Below are 26,727 nucleotides of genomic sequence, written 5' to 3'. Positions count from 1 at the left end.
ACACGCACTGTTTTCAGACGTAATTCAGGGCGTTTATGCCTCGAAAAACGCCTGAAAAAACGGAACTGAACGCCTACAAACATCTGCCCATTGAAATCAATTGGAAAAACAGCATTTAGTTCATGTGGGGCGTCTTTTTACGCCTCGGTTTTAAAAAACAGAGCGTAAAAATACGCTCCGTAAAAAGAAGTAGCATGTCACTTCTTGAGGCGTTTTTTGGAGCTCAAAAAATGCTTCACAAAATGCCTGAAAAGAAGCCTCAAAAGAAGCTCCAAATGAAAAGAACCTTCATTTTCAGCTTCAAAAACGCCTGAAAATCAGAGGCTATTTTCCCTTGAAAACAGCTCCGTATTTTCGGACGTTTTTGAGTTTGCGTGTGAACATACCCTAAGGGTATGTTCACACGAGGGCGTCCGTAACGGATGAAATTACGGGGATGTTTCAGCCTGAAAACATCCCCGTAATTTCAGCCGTAACGGCATGTGCAGGCGCTTGAACGCTGCGTCCATTACGGACGTAATTGGCGCTGCTATTCATTGGAGTCAATGAATAACGGCTCCAATTACGGCCAAAGAAGTGACAGGTCACTTCTTTGACGCGGGCGTCTATTTACGCACCGTCATTTGACAGCGGCGCGTAAATTACGCCTCGTGTGAACAGACAAACGTCTGCCCATTGCTTTCAATGGGCAGATGTTTGTCAGCGCTATTGAGGCGCTATTTTCGGACGTAATTCGGGGCAAAAACGCCCGAATTACGTCCGTAATTAGTGCGTGTGAACATACCCTAAGTGTTAGAAAAAGTGGCGGGGGGACTGATAACAGCATGAACATCTTTCTTTTCAAACCAATTACACCAGAAAACTGCCATAAATCCAATGATAAATATGCCCAAATTACTCCTCTTTACAGATAAATTGAGGAGAAAACTGCTTAACGTCGGCTCTAATCCCCTATAGTGATAGATATCTAGATATTACAGTTGGATTAGAGCTGACATTTTCTTTTCAAGGAGTCAATGACGCCTCAACGATTCTCAATATTGCTGCTGAGATTTTGCTGAGCCATTAAGCAATTAGATTCACATTTGCACCAGATGCCGCCTAGTGCACTGACAAACATCATATCTTATGTGCTCTTTAGTGAACGATTGTGACTCATGCTGGAGAGACATCATGCGTCACATGGAAGCCAATCTGGTGTGCTATACAAATAATCCAAAAGATTTGGACAATACAAGCCTCGGGCTAGATGACATGGATGTTCTTGCCTGCCGAATGTTAAACCACAATTCCAGTCACACAACATTAGGGCTCATGCACGCGGCAGTGTTGTGTGCACGGAGGCTTTAGGGTATGTTCACACGACAGCGTCCGTAACGGCTGAAATTACGGTGCTGTTTTCAGGAGAAAACATCCCCGTAATTTCAGCCGTAACGGCATGTGCAGGCGCTTGAACGCCGCATCCATTACGGACGTAATTGGCGCTGCTTTTCATTGGAGTCAATGAATAACGGCTCCAATTACGCCCCAAGAAGTGACAGGTCACTTCTTTGACGTGGGCGTCTATTTACGCGCCGTCATTTGACAGCGGCACGTAAATATACGCCTCGTGTGAACAGACAAGCGTCAGCCCATTGCTTTCAATGGGCAGATGTTTGCCAACGCTTTCAAGCCGCATTTTTCGGACGTAATTCGGGGCAAAAACGCCCGAATTACGTCCGTAATTAGTGTGTGTGAACATACCCTTACAGTGGCACATGAAGTACCTATGGCATCATTCTGCACTATATTGTGTTAGTATTCTCCTCTAGATACAATACCTATATAATACAGAATCCGAAAGAGAATGTTACTTTTATTTCTGTTGTATTTCATATGAATCTAATAGAAAAAAACCTCTGTATATCTCTTTATGATGTTGGAGGTATATAGAGATACGGTATGGTACCTCCATATAGACTTCATTTGGTATCGTATTATGGCTCTTGATGACCTCCAACACTGTTGTCATCTGTGCCAGATTTTTTTCCAATAGGGTTAGTTGCCTAATAGGCAAATTGTGTTTTGTTAGATTTTTTCCAATGAGCTTTTAAATTTTTTTTAAAAATGTGGTGGTTTGTTTAACATTTTTGGATCTTTGGCAGAGTATTTACCATGCCTAGTTTATACGGAGCAGAAGTTCATAAATACTTCACCTTGCTCTTTAATGGACGAAGCATCAGCAAGAAAGAGAAAAATATTTATTCTTTAAAATATTAATGAACAGAGCACAGCGCTGGCGCCAGATGCCGCGTAGAACAAAAGCTGAATGCCTGTTCTTATTCATAATGAACCTTCCCTAAAATTGATGACTCACTCTTTATTTTCTGATGACACCCCAAATACCTTGTGCGGCCATTTTCTGCATGATTTCAAAGGCAGTTATATCTTCTAAATGACACAGTTTTACTGTTTTCTTTTGCTGTAAGCTACAAGAGGAAGTGTTTGTGAAGTGAACACTTTTTCATCTTAACTGAACAGATGATTACACATCACATCCTTACAATCGCAGCCTAAAGCCTCGTTTACACGTTCAAAATTAACAATCTGCCTTCTATTTAAAGAGGCTCTGTCACCAGATTTTGCAACCCCTATCTGCTATTGCAGCAGATAGGCGCTGCAATGTAGATTACAGTAACGTTTTTATTTTTAAAAAACGAGCATTTTTGGCCAACTTATGACCATTTTTGTATTTATGCAAATGAGACTTGCAAAAGTCCAAGTGGGCGTGTTTAAAGTAAAAGTCCAACTGGGCGTGTATTATGTGTGTTACATCGGGGCGTGTTTACTACTTTTACTAGCTGGCCGTTCTGACGAGAAGTATCATCCACTTCTCTTCAGAACGCCCAGCTTCTGGCAGTGCAGACACACAGCGTGTTCTCGAGAGATCACGCTGTGACGTCACTCACTTCCTGCCCCAGGTCCTGCATCGTGTCGGACGAGCGAGGACACATCGGCACCAGAGGCTACAGTTGATTCTGCAGCAGCATCAGCGTTTGCAGGTAAGTCGATGTAGCTACTTACCTGCAAACGCTGATGCTGCTGCAGAATCAACTGTAGCCTCTGGTGCCGATGTGGCCGACACGATGCAGGACCTGGGGCAGGAAGTGAGTGACGTCACAGCGTGATCTCTCGAGAACACGCTGTGTGTCTGCACTGCCAGAAGCTGGGCGTTCTGAAGAGAAGTGGATGATACTTCTCGTCAGAACGCCCAGCTAGTAAAAGTAGTAAAAACGCCCCGATGTATGCACATAATACACGCCCAGTTGGACTTTTACTTTAAACACGCCCACTTGGACTTTTGCAAGCCTCATTTGCATAAATACAAAAATGGTCATAACTTGGCCAAAAATGCTCGTTTTTTAAAAATAAAAACGTTACTGTAATCTAGCAGATAGGGGTTGCAAAATCTGGTGACAGAGCCTCTTTAAGTCATTAGAAAATCTGCAACACCGTTCAGTCATTCTGGAAATTTTCTGCACAGATCTCAATCCTCGACATAGAAAAAAAATTGGTTATATTTTGAAGGCAATTATAATTTTTTTAATAAATCAATGTATCATCAATGCACAGTGATGTCAGGAGCAGAGATGGAGTCCCAGGCAGAGTGCTAGTAGCACTCTGCCCGGGACTCCAGAACTCTGGGGTTGCCCCTGACATCACTGTCCATACATGGACGGTGATGTCAGGGGCTTCCCCAGAGTTCCGGATCAGAGCCTATACTAGTGTTCTGCTCTGCACTGGGACTCCGGCTCTGGGGTTGCCACTGACATCCCATTCTGGCCCAGGAGGATGTAGGGAGGTGTGGCATTAACTACAGAGGGCACTGTGGCATTATCTAGGGGAGTGTGGCATTATCTACAGAGGGCACTGTGGCATTATCTATGGGTGGGTGGCAGTATCTACAGAGGGCACTGTAGCATTATCTACAGAGGGCACTGTGGCATTATTTACAGAGGGCACTGTGATATTATTTACAGAGGGCACTGTAGCATTATCTACAGAGGGAACTGTGGCATTATCTACAGAGAGCACTGTGGCATTATCTAAAAAGGGGCTGCCCAATCTTCATATTCTTGTGTCTGCCAAACGCTGCCAACTGAGCAGCCAGACTACTTTTAGCGACACTTAAACTGGAAAACTGTATTGTTAAAATAAGCACATGGAGTAAACTTGCACATTTCCAGCAAGATTAAACCTAGTGGCATTATTAGGCTAAGTTCACACGGAGTATTTTGCCGAGTTTTTTGACGCGGAAACCGCGTCGCAAAACTTGGCAAAAACGGCCCTAAAATGCCTCCCATTGATTTCAATGGGAGGCGTGGGCGTCTTTTTCCCGCGAGCAGTAAAACTGCCTCGCGGGAAAAAGAAGCGACATGCCCGATCTTCGGGCGTCTACCCCTGTGACCTAACATTGACTTCAATGGGAGGCAGAGAAAGCGTATTTCGCGGTGTTCGCGGGTGAAAAACGGCGCAAAAATCGGCGTGCAGGGAGAGGAAAATCTGCCTCAAACTTCCAAACGGAATTTTGAGGCAGATATTCCTCCTGCAAAATACTCCGTGTGAACATAGCCTTATAGTAATGTAGTATTATTATAGTAATGTAGTATTATTATATCAATGTAGTATTGTTGTAGTAGTTCAAATAATTAATTGATTAACAATAATTTTGTATTGTATCAAATTTGAAAGTAATGCGGTCCGTCAACTTCACATTTTTCTATGTGCTGCCCATTTACCCAGCTGATTTTGAGACCCCTGGCTTATATGTATCCTGTATATATAGAAGCGGTGTTTTATGGTAAAAGCCGAATCTGTCCAGTCAGCGCAACTGACTGTATCGGCGAACGATGGTTCTGCGTTTCTCTGACACGCAGAATCCACATATTATTGATCACATCTGAGTTCATGAACTTAGATGTAATCGATGATAGATAATAACTGTATCCTGCGTGTCAGGCGCTCAGCGAAGCCATCAATCCTACTGACCTGATGGATTTGGTCATGCCGCAAGATACAGTTTATATGTATACAGGATACAGAGAAGCTGTATCTCAAAAAGTTAAAAACAATGTTTCATAAAGAAAAAAAAAAAAGTTGTTCAAAATTAAATAAAACATTGATTTATTAAAAAGCCTTGAACAACTGGCTTCTACACAGATTTACTAGCAGGGAGGAGACAGGGAATTTAGAACTTGGTGGTTTTGCTTGCTTTATTCTTGGAATATTTCAGCTTGAAATGGGAACAATACAGATAATAAGTATTTGTTAGGCTTCGTTCACATCTGCATCAGGACTCCGTTCATGGGTTCTGTCGGACCTTTCCGTAAGGGGAACCCATGAACAGAATCCAAACTGAAACAAACGGAAACCATAGGTTTCCGTTTGCATCACCATTGATTTCAATGGTGATGGATTCACTGCAAATGGTTTCCGTTTTTCACCGTTGTGTAAGGGTTCCGTTGTTCTGACTGAATCAATGCCGTAGTCGACTGCGCTTTTGATTCCGTCAAAACAACGGAGCTCTTACACAACGGTGAAAAATGGAAACTATTTGTAATGGATCCGTCACCATTGAAATCAACGGTGATGCAAACGGAAACCTATGATTTCCATTTGTTTCAGTTTGGATTCCGTTCATGGGTTCCCCTGACAGAAAGGTCAGACGAATAAATGAAGCCTTGGGAGATTACTACTTATCTAATTCCCTAATATACAAGTGTAGGACTACCTATTGTGATGCCTGACTTTAATATCATACTATTTGAAAAGAATGTTAAAAAAAGATATACCTAAGAAATATTCATTTGAATACTACAGCTGTATAAAATGTGACAGCAATGAGTAAATATTTCATAGGGCATGTTCAGACACGGCGGTTGTTCAGCGGAATTACACTGCGCACAGGCCGCATTAGAAATCTGCAGAAGACAATTCTTGTTTTGGTTTCCATAGTTTTTTTAGTTTACTTAGTGCAGATGTTGTAGAAAACAACGCTGCAGAAAATAGCGTGCGGTGCAGAATTTACATTCCACAGCATGCTTAGTCTGTTGTGGAGAAGCAGAAGATTTTCATTGCAGATTTTAGTCTTTGCAATGCAAAGGCTAAAACGTGCGGCAAGTCCGCTGCCAAATCCGCTTCATCTGGATGAACCATCACATATGCAGATTCTAAATCCGCAGCGGACAATTTCCACCATGTTTGAGCATGCCCTTAAATTTCCCCCTGAACTGAAGGAGATTAATGTCTTGTAAGATTAGAGACATTTGGCATATTGAATGTTACATGTGGACAGAGTCGAGGAAGATAGTTTAACCATGAAGTGATCTGTTAGTAGTAGTTGGTATAAAATAAGAGAAATATTATAGAGTAAGTCCATATTCACACGACCGTGAAAAAAATGGCCATTAAAAACTGATCAAGTCCGTCTGACCATTTTTATTGGCCATTTGCCATCCATTTGCCCTGCATTTTTCATGGCCATTAAATAAACTGATGGATTTAATTTGCAAGGTGTTTTTTTTGTCCCAACCCCAAAAAAACACCACAGTGCCATTGTAGATAGTGCTGCAATGTCGCTGTAAATAGTGCCACAGTGACGTCTGTAGATAGTGCCAGTGCCCACATAGCTAGTGCCACAGTGTCCACATAGTGCCACAGTGCCCACTGTATAAAGTGCCATAGTGCCCACATATAAAAGGACAGTGCCCACATAGTGCCAGTGCCCATGTAGATAGTGCTTAACACAGTACCTCCTGTAGATTGCCCATATAGTGCCACAATGCCAATGTAGATACTGCCACACCCTTCTGAAAATAGCCCCATACCCCCTGAAGATTATAATGCCACACCCCCCTCTAGATAGCACCACACCCCTAGTAGATAGCACCACCCCCCCTGTATAAAGGGCCGCACACACCCCACCCTGTATATAGCGCTATACCCCCCTATAAATAGCGCCATTGGTGCACCCTTTAGGAGCAGAATCCCCGGCCAGAGTGTTACTGTACATATATGGACAGTGACATATAGAGGCTTTGAGATTCCAGAATCCTCAGCAAAAGCATCGGCTATATGGCCATACATGGACAGTGACGTCAAGAGCTTTTCCAAAACATGAGTCCCCGAAAAGAGAACTTCCGATGCTCTGCCCGGGGACTACATAGTTGAAAGCCCTGGCATCACTGTCCATATATTGACTGGGAAGTCAAGGGCTTCCCCGGGCTCAGCTCTTAAAGTAGTGCTGTGCTGGGGGTATCCTCTTGTGAAGGCCAGGTTCAGTTTTTTTGTTTTTGTCCCTCTGCCTTTTATCAGCCATAACTTTAAAAAAAAATTAATTGATGTGGCTATAGGAGGCCTTGTTTTATGCATAGTAGACTAGGCTTTTCCATCCCGCCGGATCATGCAGTATATGTTTTTTAACATGTGGATCTATAGGTGATGCATGCCTCTGTATGGCATCCATTACAAGTCTCCGTTAAACGTATGTGTTGTAAAGCCCCAGTGACGTGACTGCAGGACCTTTACAGCTGCTATCTCTCTCTGGGGTACTACGTCACTGGAGCATCCCTGGGGTAGCCCAAGTGACGGTACTGGCCAGATACTCGCAGCCCTTCAGTGTGAGACCTGTGTCAACTGAATTAGACCTCATTTTATAAGCAAAAGAGACGATTAACTTAGGAACACGTTTTTTTGGAGGTCCAAAATAAACTGACTGCCATCAGGTTTTTTTTCTGCTTCCAAATATCATCTGAGAACAGACTATTTCCATTGGTTTTTATGGCCTTAACATGTAACATCAAACATTTACATTTTTACTTATTTTTAAAATATAATAAAATTAAATACTGTATGTCATTGTAGCAAACGTGTATAAATGGCACAGTGCCACATATCAGAATTAGAAAAAGATTACCGTTTTATATAACAAGATAACACGAGTGACGAGTGACATTTTCTCAAGGAATTTCGTGCGTTACGACATGTTCATAATAGTATTTTTGTGATTTTTTTTCAAGTACAAAAAGATCTGGGAATCATATTACAAAAATATGTCTGTAAGATATTTTTTGATTATGTGTGCCTTACGCAATTCAGAAAAAAATGTGCATTATTTTTGTATTTCACATTAGAACACTCTATATAGCCCCCTCCCAATTGTGCTGAAATATTTTTAGTAAATTACCGTGTTTCCCAGGGTATCCATCCATCAGAATCTCCTCTGCACAAGGACAAGCTGTAGAGTTTACTGCACAGTCATCCCTTTTGATTTCTGTGCGCAACGGTTTCCCTAAAACTCGGGAATTGCATTTAAATGTATTTATTGTTAATTTGATAATTACTGAAATTACCTAAAGAGAGAAACCAGTTTAATATACTTAATAAGATCTATCTAGAAGGAGCCCTGTTATATGAATGTTCTCTTCACCTGACCTAGTTGCACTTGTACAACCACAAGAGGAGTATAACCTATTTGGCTTAGCCAGGATGAATAATTCAGGATAACAGAGCTGCATTATGATGTCAGTGTTTAGGGAATCGATTGCTCTTAGTCAAATGCAATGCCACGCCAGTCTATAATCTTACATAAATGTGCTGTATTGGCAGAAATCTCATTTCAGAAAAGTGTTAACAAAGCAGTTTCAAGGAAATTACTGATACCATGATACTATTACTGATTACACAAAGACTAACAGTGAGTTTTGGAATAATTTAATGAAACAAGTTCAATATTGGAAATGAATACAGCAAATGATGCAGAGTGATTTAAGAAAATTAAAGTGTTACAAAATGGTTTCTACATTGTAGCAGCCAGTGGCTACTTCCATGACACTTTTTCTTCTACACTGGGAAAAATATCAGCTAAATGCTAAAGGGATTGCCTAACAGGACAACCGCTTTCCATATGTCTTAGTGGGGAAAATGATCGTCATAGACATTAGTCCCACATTTGGGATGCCCCTCTTCTAGCTGGAACTGAGTACTGCCCTGACGGACTTGGCACAACCATGTATTACAACTGTATTACAACTATTAATTCCAATCAACACTATGTAATATATTGCTATGTGGCAGCCTGAATCATTCGGCAGTAATATCAGCTGTCCACCAGGGCTTTCTGCAGCCAAACCTCCGGTGATAAGCAGATTGCTAGGTCCGCTTTGATCTGAGGAGGGGTTGACCAAATGGAATAACACCTTCATTTCCTTCACCCTATACAAGTATCAGTTCGCAAGTTCCCACAGTCATGTTAAAAAAAAAGAGTTCCTCCCATAGTTGGAAAAAGATAATCCTTTGTCATGTTCCCGACATATGTATGTGTAACTAACAAAGGGATTCCCTTGCTTGGGATCCTCTATGAATGAACTAAAGCTAAAAACGGTGGCTAGCATGGTCCACGGCACTGGAGCAGATCAGAGTAATGCCCAGTCCCCATGATAATAATGTCTGAGGAGGACCTGCAATGGCAGAAAAGATTTCTCAGATAAGGCAACCCCTGTTCTTCCTAACTACCTGGTTAGTGGAATGACAATCAGTGCCAGACTGGTAATAGAAAGCACTAAAATAGGCGGTGCTAATAACGTAAGGTTGCGATTGCTATATTATAGTGCCTAAAAAATCAATTCAACAGGTGGAGTTTTACTACAACTACTGGAAACATCTTTACTGTTTATAGATTACATAAATTCAACTAATTATGTGATTTTTTTTTATTGAGGATTTAGATGTTGATAGTAATAGAAATAAATTGTTATGCATATACTTATTTTTTGTTTAAGAGCGTTGTGTCATGAAGAAAAATTAAGCATATGAAAGACATGGAGGTACCCCGCTCACGATTCCAAAATAGTAGCCAAAGCAGAAAGCCATTAACAAAGAGTGGTTCCGCTTTGACGAACCGTACATGTACATGGTTGGCCATTCATCTGACTGACCGGCATACTATATGACACTTCTCTTGTATGGTCCTCCGCAGCTTCCCCTGGTGATAACATCTAATCGGCAAATGTTTCTGATGCCAAGTTCAATCTAAAAAGGGGTTGTCATGATGAGACAATCTTGTTAATAATTATAATGATCATACTTCACTTTGTATCAATTTGTTCTCCTTTTAATATTGTAGAAGCACTAAAAGTTGAGGCACCAAAATCAACTCAGAGATTCTCTGAGGCACGGTAGCCCTTCTGGAAATGCCATTATTGCCAAATTACCTTTTGTACCCTGCCATGGGACTTTAATATGAATGGATTAGTTATGCTGGTATACATACAGGAGATAATAGTGTATGCCGGCTGGAAGACATTCTGTCTTAATTCTGCAGAAAAAAACTGATTATACATTATAATCTATTCTTGGGCATTTTATAGTTTTAATTAGCATCCTCATCTGTAGTCTAACCCTGCATTTTTCACAGTTGTTGCATAATATAATATAATTTGAAACATCCATCAGTGAGAGTTAAAGTCACATCTTTAATAGCAGATGTAAGATTAAATGATTTTTCAAAAGCAAATTATAATTTTCACCCATACAGTACTACAGGGGTAGGCAACATATTTTGTATAGCGTACCGATAAAAATAAATAAATAAAGAACTGCTCAGTGTGCCACGCAAGCATGCAGGTCATATAGGACCACGTATGTGACATAAATCAATTCATCTGTTAATTAACTTTACATTTCAGTGTAACCCTTGTTCCTGACTTTCTTTGCAAAGATGATCCATTAGTGGTGCATACGACGCTACTGAACATCACCTGGGCGAGATGGGGTGCACATATGAGAGAAGGCGGCTACTGAACACCAGCCTGGGGGCGCTGCACGCAGGTGAGAAAGCAACTAATGAACACCAGCTGGGGGGTGCACATAGAAGAGACGACGGCTACTGAACACTAGATTGGGGGGGTGCAAATAGTAGAGAGAGCTGACAACTTTTGCTAGCTTTTTCTTATACATAGAGTTACAGAACTCTGCACTTGCGGCGCTGATCAGGGAGTTCAGCAGCGACAAACACAATGAAGCGCTGCCAAGCGCATAATGAAGCTCCGCACTCTCTCTGCCTGTGTCCAGCGCCGCCAAGCACACAATGGCGCTGGACACCTGGTGGAGGAAGTGTGCCAGCGAATCATGCCCCATGTGCCGTCTGTATCACCGATGCCACAGGTTGCTGAACCCTGCAGTACTATATATATTACTGCACCATATTTCACATGCCATTTGTAGTACTTATACAATATCTTAATTAGTACTTCCCCATGAAATAGGATTACTTTCATGTTTTTTTAAGTGTCTCACTTCTATATAATAAAATTGTATTATATCAAATGAAAAAAATATTTTAGTCAATATAGAAAGTTCTATATAAGTTGTGTAAGTGGGAATTTGTTTTAAAACACTTCTGGAGGATGTTGAGCTGACTTGACTGGATTTGCGCACGGCATGCATTTTTACATGCCCAACAGTTTAGAAGACCCTCTTTGATTCTGACCATGCAAAACATTATAAATATTACTGTGAGAGGAAATAAAAGTCCTAAACCCCTTTATACTCACCATAGTCATGATACCATTGGGTCAAGTAAATACATTGGGGGAAATTATTAACACTGGCGTCCCCAAACGCCAGTCTTAATTAAAATAGCGCTGCAGTTAGGCTGCGTTCACATCTGCGTTGTGGCTTCCGTTCTAGCGTATCCGTCAGAGGAACACAAGAACGGAAGTTAACGTTTACGTAAAAAAAAAACATTGTTTTCAATGGGTTTTAATTTGCATCAGTTGTGCTCAGTTAGAGTCTGTTCACATCAGTGTTTGCTTTCTGCTCCGGGGTTTCGGCTGAGGTTTCCATCGGGTGAACCCTGCAATGGAAGGTCAAACTGAAACCACCGCTTCCGTTTCCGTCACCATTGATATCAATGGTGACGGAAACATTGCTAATGGTTTCTGTTCATCACCATTCCGACAGGTTTCCGTTTTAACGACTGAATCAATAGCGGAGTTGACTGCGCTATTGATTCAGTGGAAAAAACGGATACCTGCCGGAACGGTGACAATCAGAAACAATTAGCAGTGTTTCCGTCACCATTGATATCAATAGTGATGCAAACAGAAGCTGTGGTTTCCGTTTGACTCTCCGTTGCGGGGTTTCACGTCGGAAACCTCCGACGGAACCCCTCAACGGAAAGCGAACGGTGATGTGAACAGGCCCATATTTTACCTTCCATTGCATTCAGTCTGGCATCAGTCAGTCTGTCAGGTTTTTTTTTATTTCAATTGATCCGCTAGAACGGATGCCAGAACTCATATGTGAACGAAGCCTTAGATGCACCTCATTTATTAAGAGGCTCTAGCCTCTTTATAAATGTGGTAAATCTCTGGCCGCCTATGCACCAGAAAGTCAATTCTACTCCAGCTATGAGCGTGTCTTAAGCAGCACAAATGCAACATAAATCTTTTTTTTTTTTTCGTGCAGATTGCGATCTTTTAGTAATTTGAAACTTTTTTACGACAGAGAACGGACGTAGAACATATAAAAAATTCCCCCCATAGTGTATGAGTAGCATCTATGTCTTGAATTTCTTTCAAGCCCCGCACCTCACTGAGGGACTGTTGGACCCACCTGGCCATGAGCCAGCAGGTACTACTTGAATGCCCAAATCGTCAGTCTGTCCCTGGTCTATCCTTAAAGGGGTTTTTCCATGAAGGACATTTGACATATCCACAGGATATGTCATAAATGTCAGATAGATGCGGGTCCCACCTCTAGGACCCGCACCTATCTCTAGAACGGGGCCCCCTAAACCCTGTTCTAGCTTTTGGTGCTAATGCTGTCTCCCGGCCACTTCCTGACTTTATGGTCGGGAGTTACGCAAACTGCGTAACTCACTGAGCTACGCTGTTTCCGTAAGTCCCATAGAACTGAATGGTGATTATGGAAACAGCGTAGCTCGCATGTTAAGCTGCTTCCGTAACTGCCTTTCACTAGTATAGGAGTTACGTAACTCCCGACCATGTCCCGACTACAAAGTCAGGAAGTGGCCGGGAGTGTTAGAACCAAAAGCTAGAACAGGGTTTAGGGGGCCCCGTTCTAGAGATAGGTGCGGGTCCTAGAGGTGGGACCCGCATCTATCTGACATTTATGACATATCCTGTGGATATGTCATAAATGTCCTTCATGGGAAACCCCTTTAAGTATACACGCATGGCCGGCCTTAGATACGTTCGACCAGTGCAAGAGGGGCGACCACACTGCAATAGGGGCGCCAGCGGGTGTGTGTATCCCCGCGCCGTTGCAACTACCAGCGGGTCAGGTGCCACTCGCTAACTGCACCCAGGGCCGGCCTTAGGCAGTCGCCTTTCCGCCCGGGTGCTTCTTCACTTAGTGGCCGTTTCTACCGCTGTAGCAGCGACACCGGGCATGAGGGCGGTGGCGCCAATAGCAGCCGCTGCGGCAGCTATAGCAGTAGTGACGGCACTATAGCAGAGCAGGGAGATATCTTCCTGCTCTGCTATCTACTAGCGCCACTGTAGCTCCCTGAAGGAGCGGAATCTCCATGTGGCCGGGGATTCCGCTCCTGGAGTGCTCCTTGATGTCTCTGTCCATATATGGACAGTGACATCAGGGGAAACTCCTGAAGCGGAATCCCCGGCTGTGACCGGGGATTCCACTCCAGGAGAAGCCAATGACGTCATGGACACAGAAGACAGGAGCTTCTCCTGGAGTGGAATCCCCGGTAACAGCGCCGGCAACGCTGTGGACGGGGATTCCGCTTCAGGAGTTTCCCCTGATGTCACTGTTCATATATGGACAGAGACATCCAGGAGCGCTCCAGGAGCGGAATCCCCGGCCACACGGGGATTCCGCTCCTTCAGGGAGCTACAGTGGTGCTATCAATACTGGAAGGGGGGGTTGCTATCTACAAGGGGGATGTGGGCTGTGTGGCACTACCTACAAAAAAGGACAACTGTGCAGGAGCACACAAAATACCCAGCTTTCCCGGCTATCAAATAAATTTGTGGAAATAAAATAAGATAAAACTTTTATTTAATCTAGCTAAAAGGATTAAACCCCTTGTAGGTAGCACCACACAGCCCCTTGTGGGTAGCGCCACACAGCCCCCTAAAAAGTAGAAAAGAATAAAGCAAAGTATGTAGATTTTAATTATTTTTATACTGAGGCTCCAGTGTTAAACTGACCACTAACATTACCAAAAGGATCCTCCACTGGTCATCAAACCAAAGTTGGCCCTGTGATATGTATTATACAACTAAAACATAGCAAAAAAATAAATAAAATTACATTGCACCATTGAAAAATCATTAAACAGTAAGCCCCATGATATAGGGTTATTATGTATGTACTGAACCTATAAATCGTGCTATCTTTGTGAAATATGATGTTTAAAATCTCCATTTGACCCTCATAGTTGGGTTGATTTGTTTCCCTTTTAGGCTTCAATCCTTCAGTGTGATGGTTCCTATGAGTCTTGTTATATATTTGGTACATTAGATATTCATGAAAATTCTTGCAATAGGATGCAGAGATGGCTGATACATGGAAGAGCAAACATTTCCTAGATCTATAGCTGTTGGATGCCAAATGTATCAATTTATTTGTGATCGAAAAATTAAGCCAGTATATCAGAAAATGTAAAAAATAACATGAGCAATATTTATCATGTATTGCACCCCTTATCCACAATCTTGACAGTTTGGAAAAGCTACACCAGTTATTTACTTCAAGAGAATGCGATACATATAAGAAACTATAGACCTGACATGCAGTATTCCCTCCTGGCTAATTTGTGGAAAAAATATGGAGTGATAAATAACATTCTAACAATACGTTACAGTCATTTTTGGAGGCGCCACAATGCAAAATGATGTAGAAATTATATAACAGAAATATCCCCCCCCCCCCCCACTCTTATATAATCTTGCCATAACATCACTAACTAGCAATGTTATTTAATATACAACTGGCGCAATGGATATTACTATGTTAATCTATGTTATAATGGTCAAACTTTTATTACATTGTAATATGGATATATTCAAAGAGTAACACACGCGAGAACTAATATAAGATCTCAATCAGAAAGGGTCAAAGAGATGAAGTAAACACATCCTTCATACTAAGGTATTCCATACGTAGTAGATTGTAACATCGCTGCTATTCTCTTACTATGCAAATGACTGTTTATACATAATAGTATTGCTTTTGGTCTTATTATAAACACTGAGATACATGTAAAAGTTCTATATCTTATCATGTCACCTAGAGAGCAAATAGGTAAAATAGTGCTGATAATACTTACAGTATTACTGCGGATATACCGATTTCTAGTTGCCTTATAATAAAAATAAGAACTATAATGTGATATTTGTCATGCACGAAACTACTGGTAGATCAATAGAGAATTTCAGTCTAACCTGTGACGAAAGGCGTTAAAATTGATTCCGAATTAAAAAAAAAGTGATTCTAATAGGTCCATTCGGCATACACAGCCAGACAGCATTTCGATATCAGATTATGACCCGGCAGCATCTCTGAGATAAGCAAATGCCAGGTAATACTAATATACTGAGCAAGATACAATCTATAGTCTATTGTGTGACTTGGATATTGTAGTTTCTAGTACATTAGAGGGAGGATTACTTACCAAAGCAGGCGGAGTATATATATAATTATTGAATGGAGCTGGACATAATGGATTGATAAAAACTCGTCTTACAGCTATCATTAAATATATATATATATATATATACTGTATACTATTTTGCCCCCAAACGCCCAAGAGCTAAGAAGAGAATCCGGTTTGTGTCTTCATCGAGACATAGTTCCAGCATCCCACACATTACAACTGAGAATTGTTATTAATATTTTATACTACTGACCTAATTTTAAAACTACAACATTTTGAAAACAATATTCTCATATTAACATATCTGTTTCCCATATTGGCATTAACTTGAAATTGCTGTGCCCATATGATGATACATACCATATGCATGGCATGCTGGGTTTTATTAAGATTTAAGTACAGTAATACATAAAACATTACTGACAAGATCAAATACCTCTAATAAAATACCCCTCTTATTAATCACACCTCCTAGAAGTACAATCTATTATCTATATATAATTGACAAACAAATCACTAAACTACCTGGCACTGCCCAGGATGCTTATTGAGCCAGGCCAAACATATTTAGAACAATTACCTGAATGAATAGATATAGAGAAAAAAATAAGATAAAGAGCGGATGGGATTCCTACCGGATCTAAGGAATAATGAAATCCACAGTTCTGGGAAATCCACCTTTTTATTGTTCAGGTGCCATTGAGAGAGGTCCTTCAGAGGCTGCCGTGCCCCGGGCAAATCACAAGCATAAGATTAAGTGTACAGCTCTTGAGAACCAAGCCGATCATCCCAGTGTAATAGTATATCCAGGCATCACCGGGAAGGAGGAATGGAAGAGTCCATCAGCCTGTATAGCACACACACATACACACACATAAAACAAGCACTGAGGCTCAGGGGAGGCAGGGACTGGAGGAGCAGATGGAGGGAGGGGGAGGAGGATTGCTAACATGACAGATGTGATGACTTTTAAGTTAAAGGGAGAACTGATAATGTACAACACACTGAGCAGAACATGGAAGGTTATATGAAAATTAACAATACAGATACAGAACATTTTATTCTAAATGTATGTTGTTGTACATGATACGTATAGTCAGGTAGTGATCTCAGGCTTTAGGATAATGAACCATTGCAGCAAAATTTAATAAAATCACCAGCTGATGGTGAAGATAAAAGTCTTCTGAACCAATATATTCTTGTTATCATCTGTGTCAAGAAAATTAAAGTGTGTCATAGATATAAGGTGGTGGTCGGACTTTCCATAATCATAAATGCATCATATGTTGCGTGTAATGGATGTGTTTGTTCATGTCATTTCAAGCAGGATTGTTGATAAGGTGCACTGATAGAAGGCTTATCTAAGGGATACAATAGTAAAATCTCCAACTTAATTAATTACTAAAGACTATCCCGGATCCTGTGAAAATCAGACTGGACAATAGTCAGCCTCTTTCTTTAAAGAGGCTCTGTCACCACATTATAAGTGGCCTATCTTGTACATAATATGATCGGCGCTGTAATGTAGATCACAACAGTGTTTTTTATTTAGAAAAACAATCATTTTTGACGGAGTTATGGCCTATTTTAGCTTTATGCTAATGAGTTTCTTAATGGACAACTGGGCGTGTTTTACTACATGACCAAGTGGGCGTTGTACAGAGAAGTGTATGTAGCGTTTCTGTGAGATTTACAGCAAGGCAAGCGTAATCTCGTGAGATTACGATGTAACCTGTCATTTAAAACGAGATTACGCTTGCCTTGCTGTAAATCTCACACAGACGCTAGAGAAGTGTCAGGATTCTGAATGGACATCACGTCCTGGCTGGAGGGGATGTATATTCACTGTCAGGACACTTGAGTAACGTTATAGTGTGTTTATGTGGCTGCACATAGTGATGTAATAATATCGCTATGTGCTGTGTAAATGAATAGAGAGAAGTGTATGACGCTGATTGGTCACTGATTGGTCAGCGTCATACACTTCTCTCCACAACGCCCACTTGGTCAAAAAGTAAAACACGCCCAGTTGTCCATTAAGAAACTCATTAGCATAAAGCTAAAATAGGTCATAATTACGTCAAAAACGAACGTTTTTCTAAATAAAAAAAACTGCTGTAATCTACATTACAGCACCGATCACATTATGTACAAGATAGGCCACTTATAATGTGGTGACAGAGCCTCTTTAAGGCCTCATGCACACAGCAGAGCAATGTCTTTGATATGAAGAAATTTTTGAAAAAAGATGCTCCTTGGAACGGGCGCTCAGCCGTGAGTGATTCACTGATTCCACGTAGTCGTTGGTGCATAACACAGATTTTATTTCAGATGCAGATAAAAAAAAAATAATAATAAAAGACTGCTGCAACGCGTTTCGCACTGAGATCGAAACGCATTGCAGCACATTCTTTTATTATTATTTTTTTTATCTGCATCTGAAATAAAATCTGTGTTATACACCAACGACTACGTGGAATCAGTGAATCACTCACTACGTTTTGCGCGCCAAAAGGTACATAACAGCACCGTGTGTCAGCAGCGTACGGCTGCTTGATTTTCGCGCAGCCGCCATCATTATGACACTCTGTTTAACTTTTCATTTATAAAGTGATTTAGTATTATTAACATAAAACTGAAAAAAACAACTTTAAACTGAAGGCATATGGGGGTCTAGTAGACCCCATAGATGTCCATGGAGAAGTTAGACAGCCTTGTATATAAAGTCTTGGACCAATTTTCAAAGACAGCATATGTCATTTCTCAAATTAAGCCATAAATATTTAACGTATTCACTTTGTACATCTATTAACCCTTCACATTACCATTATACATATTAACATCAAAGCCACTGATTGCACTACCATTGCAAACCAGGCTGTCATCGATCATGCATGAAATAATAATTTCTGTTTCACTGTGGCAAAATAAAGCACTAAACTGTGTGCAATTATTGCCTCTGGCAAAGTGGGATTTGTGTCTTCCATGTCCCTTTATTTTCCTCTATAAAAAACACTGTTAATGGCCATTTGCCACTAGGTCGCTAATACTTGTGATATATATATTAGTTTCAGGCCGGATTCACACGAGCGTGTGCGTTTTGCGCACGCAAAAAATGTGGCGTTTTGCGTGCGCAAAAGGCACTTAACAGCTCCATGTGTCAGCCCCGTATGATGCGCGGCTGCGTGATTTTCACGCAGCCGCCACCATTATGACACTCCGTTTGGAGTGGTGCTTTTCTGTTTACATTCATAGTTTGACAGCTGTTGCACGAATCACACTGATCCCACGGAAGTGATTTTCAGGCACCCATTGATCACGCAACTGTCTGCACGGCCCCATAGACTAATATAGGTCCGTGCGACGCGCGTGAAAATCACGCGCGTTGCATGGACGTATATCCCGTTCGTCTGAATAAGCCCTCATGCTGGTTCCTACCATCCCCAGGTATATGTAGGCTTAGTCCCAGTTCTGGGGGTATGAGCAGCGTAGGGACCCACCTTAATAGAAGTTGTCCTGTCATGGAAGATCGGCTCACACAATTTTTATCAAAATGTGCGCTGAGAACCTCACTATTGTAAGTAGATTTAGCAGCAATGCATATTTATTTATTTATAGTGTTTAGATGGGATTAGTGCTCGCAGAGTGCTGTTGCCATTTTTGGATTTTATATATATATATATATATATATATATATATATATATATATATATATAATGTGTGTGTGCGTGAACTTTTTTTACATTCAATTTTTTTTCCAGGACCTATAGCATTTGCAAAAAAAGCTGAAATATGAGAACTAAATAACAAGCCATAATTAAAAAAAAGAAACTGCTTAGCATTGCCAATGGGGAATGGGGAAACAGTAGTATTATCTAAAATAAAGTTATTGTTTAGCAAGTGAATGAGCAGTGTATAGAAATAGAAAGTTGCAATTTATGTTCTGAGATTAAAGCAGAATAAGAATGGCAGTAAAAATAGAACCGAAGAGATAATAAATAAAATAATTCTAAATCCAAAAGGCAAAAACAAATGTCCATGACAAAAAGAAACTATTGTGAATTTTTGTGTAAAACATACATACAGGCATAGTAAGGAAGTGAAGCATTGCTTCAGGTAATATTGGGGCTATGTTTGTATAATCATTAGGCAAATAGCGGTAATAGGATCAATGAGGCAATACGAATATGATCAATGAAGAGGTGCTGTATAATTAATGGATGAAAGCTTTTATGGTCATTGTAATCAATTATGGGACTGGATACTGAATCCGACTTTGCTGTTCCATTCAACCACACGAAGGTCATCTAACAGACATTTGTACAACAACATTCTCATTTCTCCATTTAAAAGCCATATACTGTATATAATGATTATTCTGAAAACAATCAATATAATATTCATTTGTTCAGTGCAAGATCATTTCAGTTGAAAGGCATACATACTCAAGACAATCCTTATTCACGGTGTCATGTCTAGTGCAGGGCCTCAGGGATTAAAAGAACACCAAAGAGAGAAGCCATGCACCACCTGCTAAAGGGTGGAGTGTTCATTTAAAGTGGTTGTGTAAAAAGAATAAATGTGGGGATGGAGCTCTTACATAGAGCTGGGTCAACATTGGCATGCATATGACTGATCTGGGGACTGTATTCCTGGCTTCTATTCTACCACTGATGTTCAGAGCAAGTCAGAGTAGCAAGACTTTTAATATACGATATGTATATTATAACGTGTGCAATCAAACTGCTTACACCATTAAGACGAATGTATAATTTATTCACAACCTCATAAATGAAACAATTTCATTTAGGCTCTGTTCACATCACGTTCCGGCCCTACGTTTACGCCAGGAAAGCTCACAATGTACACGCTAAACATGTCCATAGGGCTCCATTAGCTCGATGGAGGCCAAAAGAGTGTACTTTTTTGGCTTCCGTCGGGCTGGGATACGTCAGGATACTTTTTTGAGGTATGGAATAGCATAGTAGGCTACGCTATTCCATCCAACGGGATCCCGAAAAAAGGTATACTGCACAGTAAAACATTTTTTATAATGGGAGCCTTTGGGTGTCATATGTCATTGTATGGCATACGTCACAGGCATTCATTAAATGTATACATTCATTTTTAGTAGCTTTGTATTACGTATCCATTAAACAGATGTCACAATAGCCTATGGGCTACAGATTCCATTGTTAGGAATCTGTCACAGTCTGCGTTAAATGTATATGTCGGGCAGTGGCGGATTAAGTAGACCATAGGCCCTGGGCTGTTATCCAAACTTGGGCCCCCCTTCTCCACCGCCGCCCTGTAACTATTGTTAACACTTCCTTTTTGTCCATACATTCACAAATGGGTGTTACTACTCCCCTTGTCAAAAGGCTGTGTCCCCACATACTGACAGTCTCCAACCATCGCTGACAGTATCGCACCGTGTAGGGACACATTCTCCTGACAAGGGGAATAGTAACACTTATTTGTCTATCAGTCCTGGACTGCACAAAGACTTTGTGAAATACAAGGATTTCCTATAATAAACATGTCAGTAGAGATGACAGATTGTCTATAAACCTAGTGACTCACAGGTGACGACGTAGTTTTTTTCCTCTTTTCTTCTCCATCCAGTCCAGACTTCATGACGACTTTTCCCGGCCATGACCCATTTCTGCAGATTTGCCACTCAGATGTCTTTGGCTCCTCACTTTTCCAACATTTCCACACCTATAAACAAAGATAATATTATCATGGTGCCACACACTGTGCCCCTAAATATAATAGCACCAAACACTTAGCTGACCCTACACAGTATAATGCCTCCATAGCTGCGACACAGTATAATGTCCCCATAGCTGCGACACAGTATAATGTCCCCACAGCTGCGACACAGTATAATGCCTCCATAGCTGCAACACAGTATATTGCCTCCATAGCTACGACACAGTATATTGCCTCCATAGCTGTGACACAGTATAATGCCCCCATAGCTGCGACACAGTATAATGCCTCCATAGCTGCAACACAGTATAATGCCTCCATAGCTGCAACACAGTATAATGCCTCCATAGCTGCAACACAGTATAATGCCTCCATAGCTGCAACACAGTATAATGTCCCCATAGCTGTGACACAGTATAATGCCCCCATAGCTGCTACACAGTATAATGCCTCCATAGCTGCGACACAGTATAATGCCTCCATAGCTGCAACACAGTATAATGTCCCCATAGCTGCGACACAGTATAATGCCCCCATAGCTGCTAGACAGTATAATGCCTCCATAGCTGCAACACAGTATAATGCCTCCATAGCTGCAACACAGTATAATGCCTCCATAGCTGCAACACAGTATAATGCCTCCATAGCTGCAACACAGTATAATGCCTCTATAGCTGCTACACAGTATAATGTCCCCATAGCTGCGACACAGTATAATGCCTCCATAGTTGCAACACAGTATAATGCCTCCATAGCTGCGACACAGTATAATGCCTCCATAGCTGCGACACAGTATATTGCCTCCATAGCTGTGACACAGTATAATGCCTCCATAGCTGCTACACAGTATAATGTCCCCTTAGCTGCGACACAGTATAATGCCCCAATAGCTGCTACACAGTATAATGCCTCCATAGCTGCACCATACAGTATAATGCCCCCATAGCTGTGACACAGTATAATGCCTCCATAGCTGCAACACAGTATAATGCCCCCATAGCTGCAACACAGTATAATGCCTCCATAGCTGCAACACAGTATAATGCCTCCATAGCTACAACACAGTATAATGCCTCCATAGCTGCAACACAGTATAATGCCCTCATAGCTGTGACACAGTATAATGCCCCATAGTTGTGACACAGTATAATGCCTCCATAGCTGCGACACAGTATAATGCCCCCATAGCTGCAACACAGTATAATGCCCCCATAGCTGCAACACAGTATAATGCCCCCATAGCTGCAACACACTATAATGCCTCCATAGCTGCAACACAGTATAATGCCTCCATAGCTGCAACACAGTATAATGCCCCCATAGCTGCAACACAGTATAATGCCCCCATAGCTGCAACACAGTATAATGTCCCCATAGCTGTGACACAGTATAATGCCTCCATATGTACGTACCTAATAAATAAAAAAAACATAATTACTTACCTATCCCGGTTCCCACGACGGTGGGGGATGCTTCTCCTCCTCTGCACTGTGCTGTGAGTGACTCCATGCAGACAGGCGCGATGACGTCACTACATCGCGCCTGCCTGCACCGAGCCGCTCACGGCAGAGTGAATACTGGAGCGAGGCTCCAGCATTCAACCCAACTGAATCTGCGTCCTGCGGACGCAGATTCAGTTGGAAGCGGGACAGCACGGCAGCGCGGCAGCACGGCAGCGCGGCAGCGCGGCAGCGCGGCAGCGCGGCAGCGCGGCATAGTTTTGCGGTGTGTGCGGTTCGGGCGGCGATGGGCCCCCTGGGAGCCTCGGACCCCGGGCGGACGCCAGAACCGCCCATATTATAATCCGCCATTGATGTCGGGAGCTTTTCCAGTGTATATGCTGGAATGTAGGCCAAAAAAACTTTATGTGAACATAGATTGTACAGACAATTTTATACACTTTTGGTCATCTGAACTACACTTTGATAATCTACATTTACACTATCAGAATGTTTAATGTGACTTCACATTAAATTCTTGTTTATGAACTATTAGATTGCCAAACACAAGAAAATTACAATCAACGGACAATCAAAATTTAAAAACATATCCAATGAATTTCACTAAAGAGTCAAACAATTTCAATTTACTATTATTATAACTTTGCTATCATCCAGAACAATCATGATGAGTAAGTCTCATTAATGGTTATATTCTAAGTAAAATCATGGGCATCTTAAAAGAAATGAAAGAAAAAGAAATACTGAATGAGAAAGAACAGCAAAGAATATCAAGTTAATAAAATTGTACTTTTTAATTTACCGTTAGCCAAATCAACAGCTCTAACTATAGAGACTGGATAAAGCAGTACTTTCTGCCTCTATCACAGCAGATAGTCACAACATGATCTGAAGCACCAATCACCAGCTGCATGCAAATAACTGCAAGTCTCTCTTTGTTTCCCTGTGTGCAGCAAAGCAAACTCCTATGGGCTCTTTACCTACCATATTGAAATTAAAGAGGCTCTGTCACCACATTATAAGTGCCCTATCTCCTACATAATGTGATTGGCGCTGTAATGTAGATAACAGCAGTTGCTTTTATTTAGAAAAACGATAAATTTTGACCAAGTTATGACCTATTTTAGATTTATGCTAATGACTTTCCTAATGCCGAACTGGGCGTTTTTTAGCTTTTGACCAAGTGGGCGTTGTAAAGAGAAGTGTATGACGCTGACCAATCAGCGTCATACACTTCTCTCCATTCATGTACTCAGCACATAGTGGTCTTGCGAGATCACGATGTGCTGTCAATTCCTCACATATTAACTTTACTGAAGTGTCTTGAGAGTGAATAGACATCGCTTCCAGCCAAGACACAATGTCTATTCACAATACCGACACTTCGGTAAAGTTTGTGTGGACTTAATGACAGCAAGCGTGATCTCGCGAGTAAATGACAGCACAGCGTAATCTCGATGTGCTGTGTGAGTAAGTGACACACAAACGTTAGCGAAGTGTCGGGATGGTGAATAGACATCGCGTCCTGGCTGGAAGCGATGCCTATTCACTCGCAAGACACTTCAGTAAAGTTAATGTGTGAGTAAGTGACAGCACATCGTGATCTGGCAAGATCACGATGTGCTGAGTACATGAATGGAGAGACGTGTATGACGCTGATTGGTCAGCGTCATACACTTCTCTTTACAATTCCCACTTGGTGAAAAGCTAAAAAACGCCTAGTTGGGCATTAAGACAGTCATTAGCATAAATTTAAAATAGGTCATAGCTTGGTCAAAACTGATCAATTTTCTAAATAAAAACCACTGTTGTTATCTACATTACAGGGTCGATCACATTATGTAGGACATAGGGCACTTATAATGTGGTGACAGAGCGTCTTTAATGGCATCACTTCTGTGCTCAGAAGGGCAGTTGTGGTTATAATTCATAATCAGTGGGTCTTTCAATCTTTTATAAAGAAAATATATTTTACAGAGCTGAAGTGGAATTCCAGCTTCCTGGCCTCAGTATTTTGGTCAGTATTTTTCATCAGAATTTGTAAGCCAAATGTAGGAATGGAGCCTTCACAGAAGTATAATGGAAAGATTGGCACCTCTTACGTGTTTTGGACCCACTCCTGGTTTTGACTTACAAATACTGATGCAAAATACTGACCAAAATACTGCTGTGTAAAAGAGACCTATAAGAATTACTCAAGCCCTGTAGTTACTTATGGTCACAGATTGTTCAGTATAAGATCCTGGGGTAGTCACAGAGAATGAGTGACAACCGCACAGTGACAATTATGAAATATTACATATAACAACTTGTGCAGCAAACAATGTAAAAATGTCTCTGAGGATTCACTGGTCTCGTCTTCAAACTGTATCCCCCTTGAAAAATAATATCATAACTGACAGATGCTTCCTCCTGACATGCAGCAATTTGAAGAAGATATTCCACTATCTGATCACTTACACTTACTGTCTAAATGGATTTTCTCAAACCCAGTGGTCATTTTACAGTGTCTGGAAGCAGTTCATCCACAAATGTGCCCATTACCTGCACAGATTTTCTTACAGGAGAAGACAGCTTAAATAAAGTCAGTGATATTTGCTGCTGACAGAAAACAGTTTTTCTTTATATTCATGACTTCGTACTTACCCCCTCCTTAAGAGAAAACTGCTTGGGGCAAATAGGGTCTAACATAGAAAGTGGCAATAAGACACAATTAATTTTTTATACAGGAACTTTGAGAACTATAAACCTCCAAGCCTCTCTTGCAAGTCTAATGATGATATGAATGAGCAAGGACATTTAGGCTCTGCTGATACACTTGGGATTTGACACGGATTTCATCGAAATCTGTGTTACCTGCCTGACTGCATTGTGCCAACTGTAAAGTTTGATGGATAATGCTATGGGGTTGTTTTTTAGGGGTTAGCCTATGCCCTTTAGTTTAAGTAAAGAGAAATCTTAATGCTTCAGCATACCAAGATTTTTTTCGACAATTGTATGCTTCCAACTTTGTGGGAATAGTTTGGGGTGCTGTCCTTTTCTGTTCTGTGCTCCAGTGCACAAAGCAAGGTCCATAAAGTCATGGTTGGGTGAGATGTGGTTGAAAGAACATGACTGGCCCACACAGAGCCCTGACCTCAACCCCATCGAACACCTTTGGGATGAAGTAGAATGGAAATTACGAGACAGGTCCTTTCATCCAACATCAGTGTCTGACGTCACAAATGCTCTTCTGGATGAATGGGCTCACATTCCCACAGTCATACTTCAAAGTCTTGTAGAAAGCCTTCCCAGAAGAGTGCAAGCTGTTTTAGCTGCAAAGGGGGAAAACAACTCCATATCAATGCCTATGAATTTAGAATGGGATGTCATAAAAGCTCCTGTCGGTGTCCCAATACTTTTGTCCATATAGTGTGTTTTGTTCTTATATTTAGAAGTAGAGAGATTGTCACTTTGGAACAACTACAGGAATCTTTTGATCACCACCAGTTGCCACTCCAGTGGGTTTAATGCTGAATAAGTATGGTGTAGACTTATTTATGTATGCAACTACTAATAGAATCACAGAGAATGCACCGCATCACAGCACCAGAGAAAAAGATAATAAAAATACCGGGTGCAAGCCTCAGTGAGACTTGATCCAAAGTCCCTTGGGTAAGATCCACATACAAGAAACAAGGCAGCACATCCAGGAAAACAGGGAAATTTATTCTCCCACCAATGCAACCTTTCAGTTCAACTAGACCTTTCTCAAGCATACTTAGGGTGCAGTCACACGTGGTGTAATTTTCGTAACAGAAAAATCTGCTGCGGAAATTTACACCATCTATTCTTATGGGTAAAAACAAAATACATGGTTTCATTTCCTTGCGT

General features: G+C 41.2%; 1 protein-coding gene across 3 annotated transcripts in view; it reads right to left on the bottom strand.

The window, feature by feature from the left end:
- SV2B (synaptic vesicle glycoprotein 2B) overlaps positions 1 to 26,727 on the bottom strand; it is a 120,142-nt gene that overhangs the window by 75,469 nt on the left and 17,946 nt on the right. Inside the window, exon 2 of one of the 3 annotated variants that reach the window (XM_075858216.1) lies at positions 21,263 to 21,400. The exons of 1 other annotated variant lie outside the window; for it this stretch is intronic. The gene's annotated coding sequence lies outside the window, so the exon portion shown is untranslated. Of the gene's footprint in view, positions 1 to 16,314; positions 16,554 to 21,262; positions 21,401 to 26,727 lie in introns of those variants that run through there. One more of the 3 variants, XM_075858214.1, reaches the window with a different exon arrangement.

The sequence above is a fragment of the Rhinoderma darwinii genome, chromosome 3 (assembly GCF_050947455.1).
Source record: "Rhinoderma darwinii isolate aRhiDar2 chromosome 3, aRhiDar2.hap1, whole genome shotgun sequence".
Taxonomy (NCBI): Eukaryota; Metazoa; Chordata; class Amphibia; order Anura; family Rhinodermatidae; genus Rhinoderma; species Rhinoderma darwinii.
This window is presented reverse-complemented; position numbering and strand designations above follow the sequence as displayed.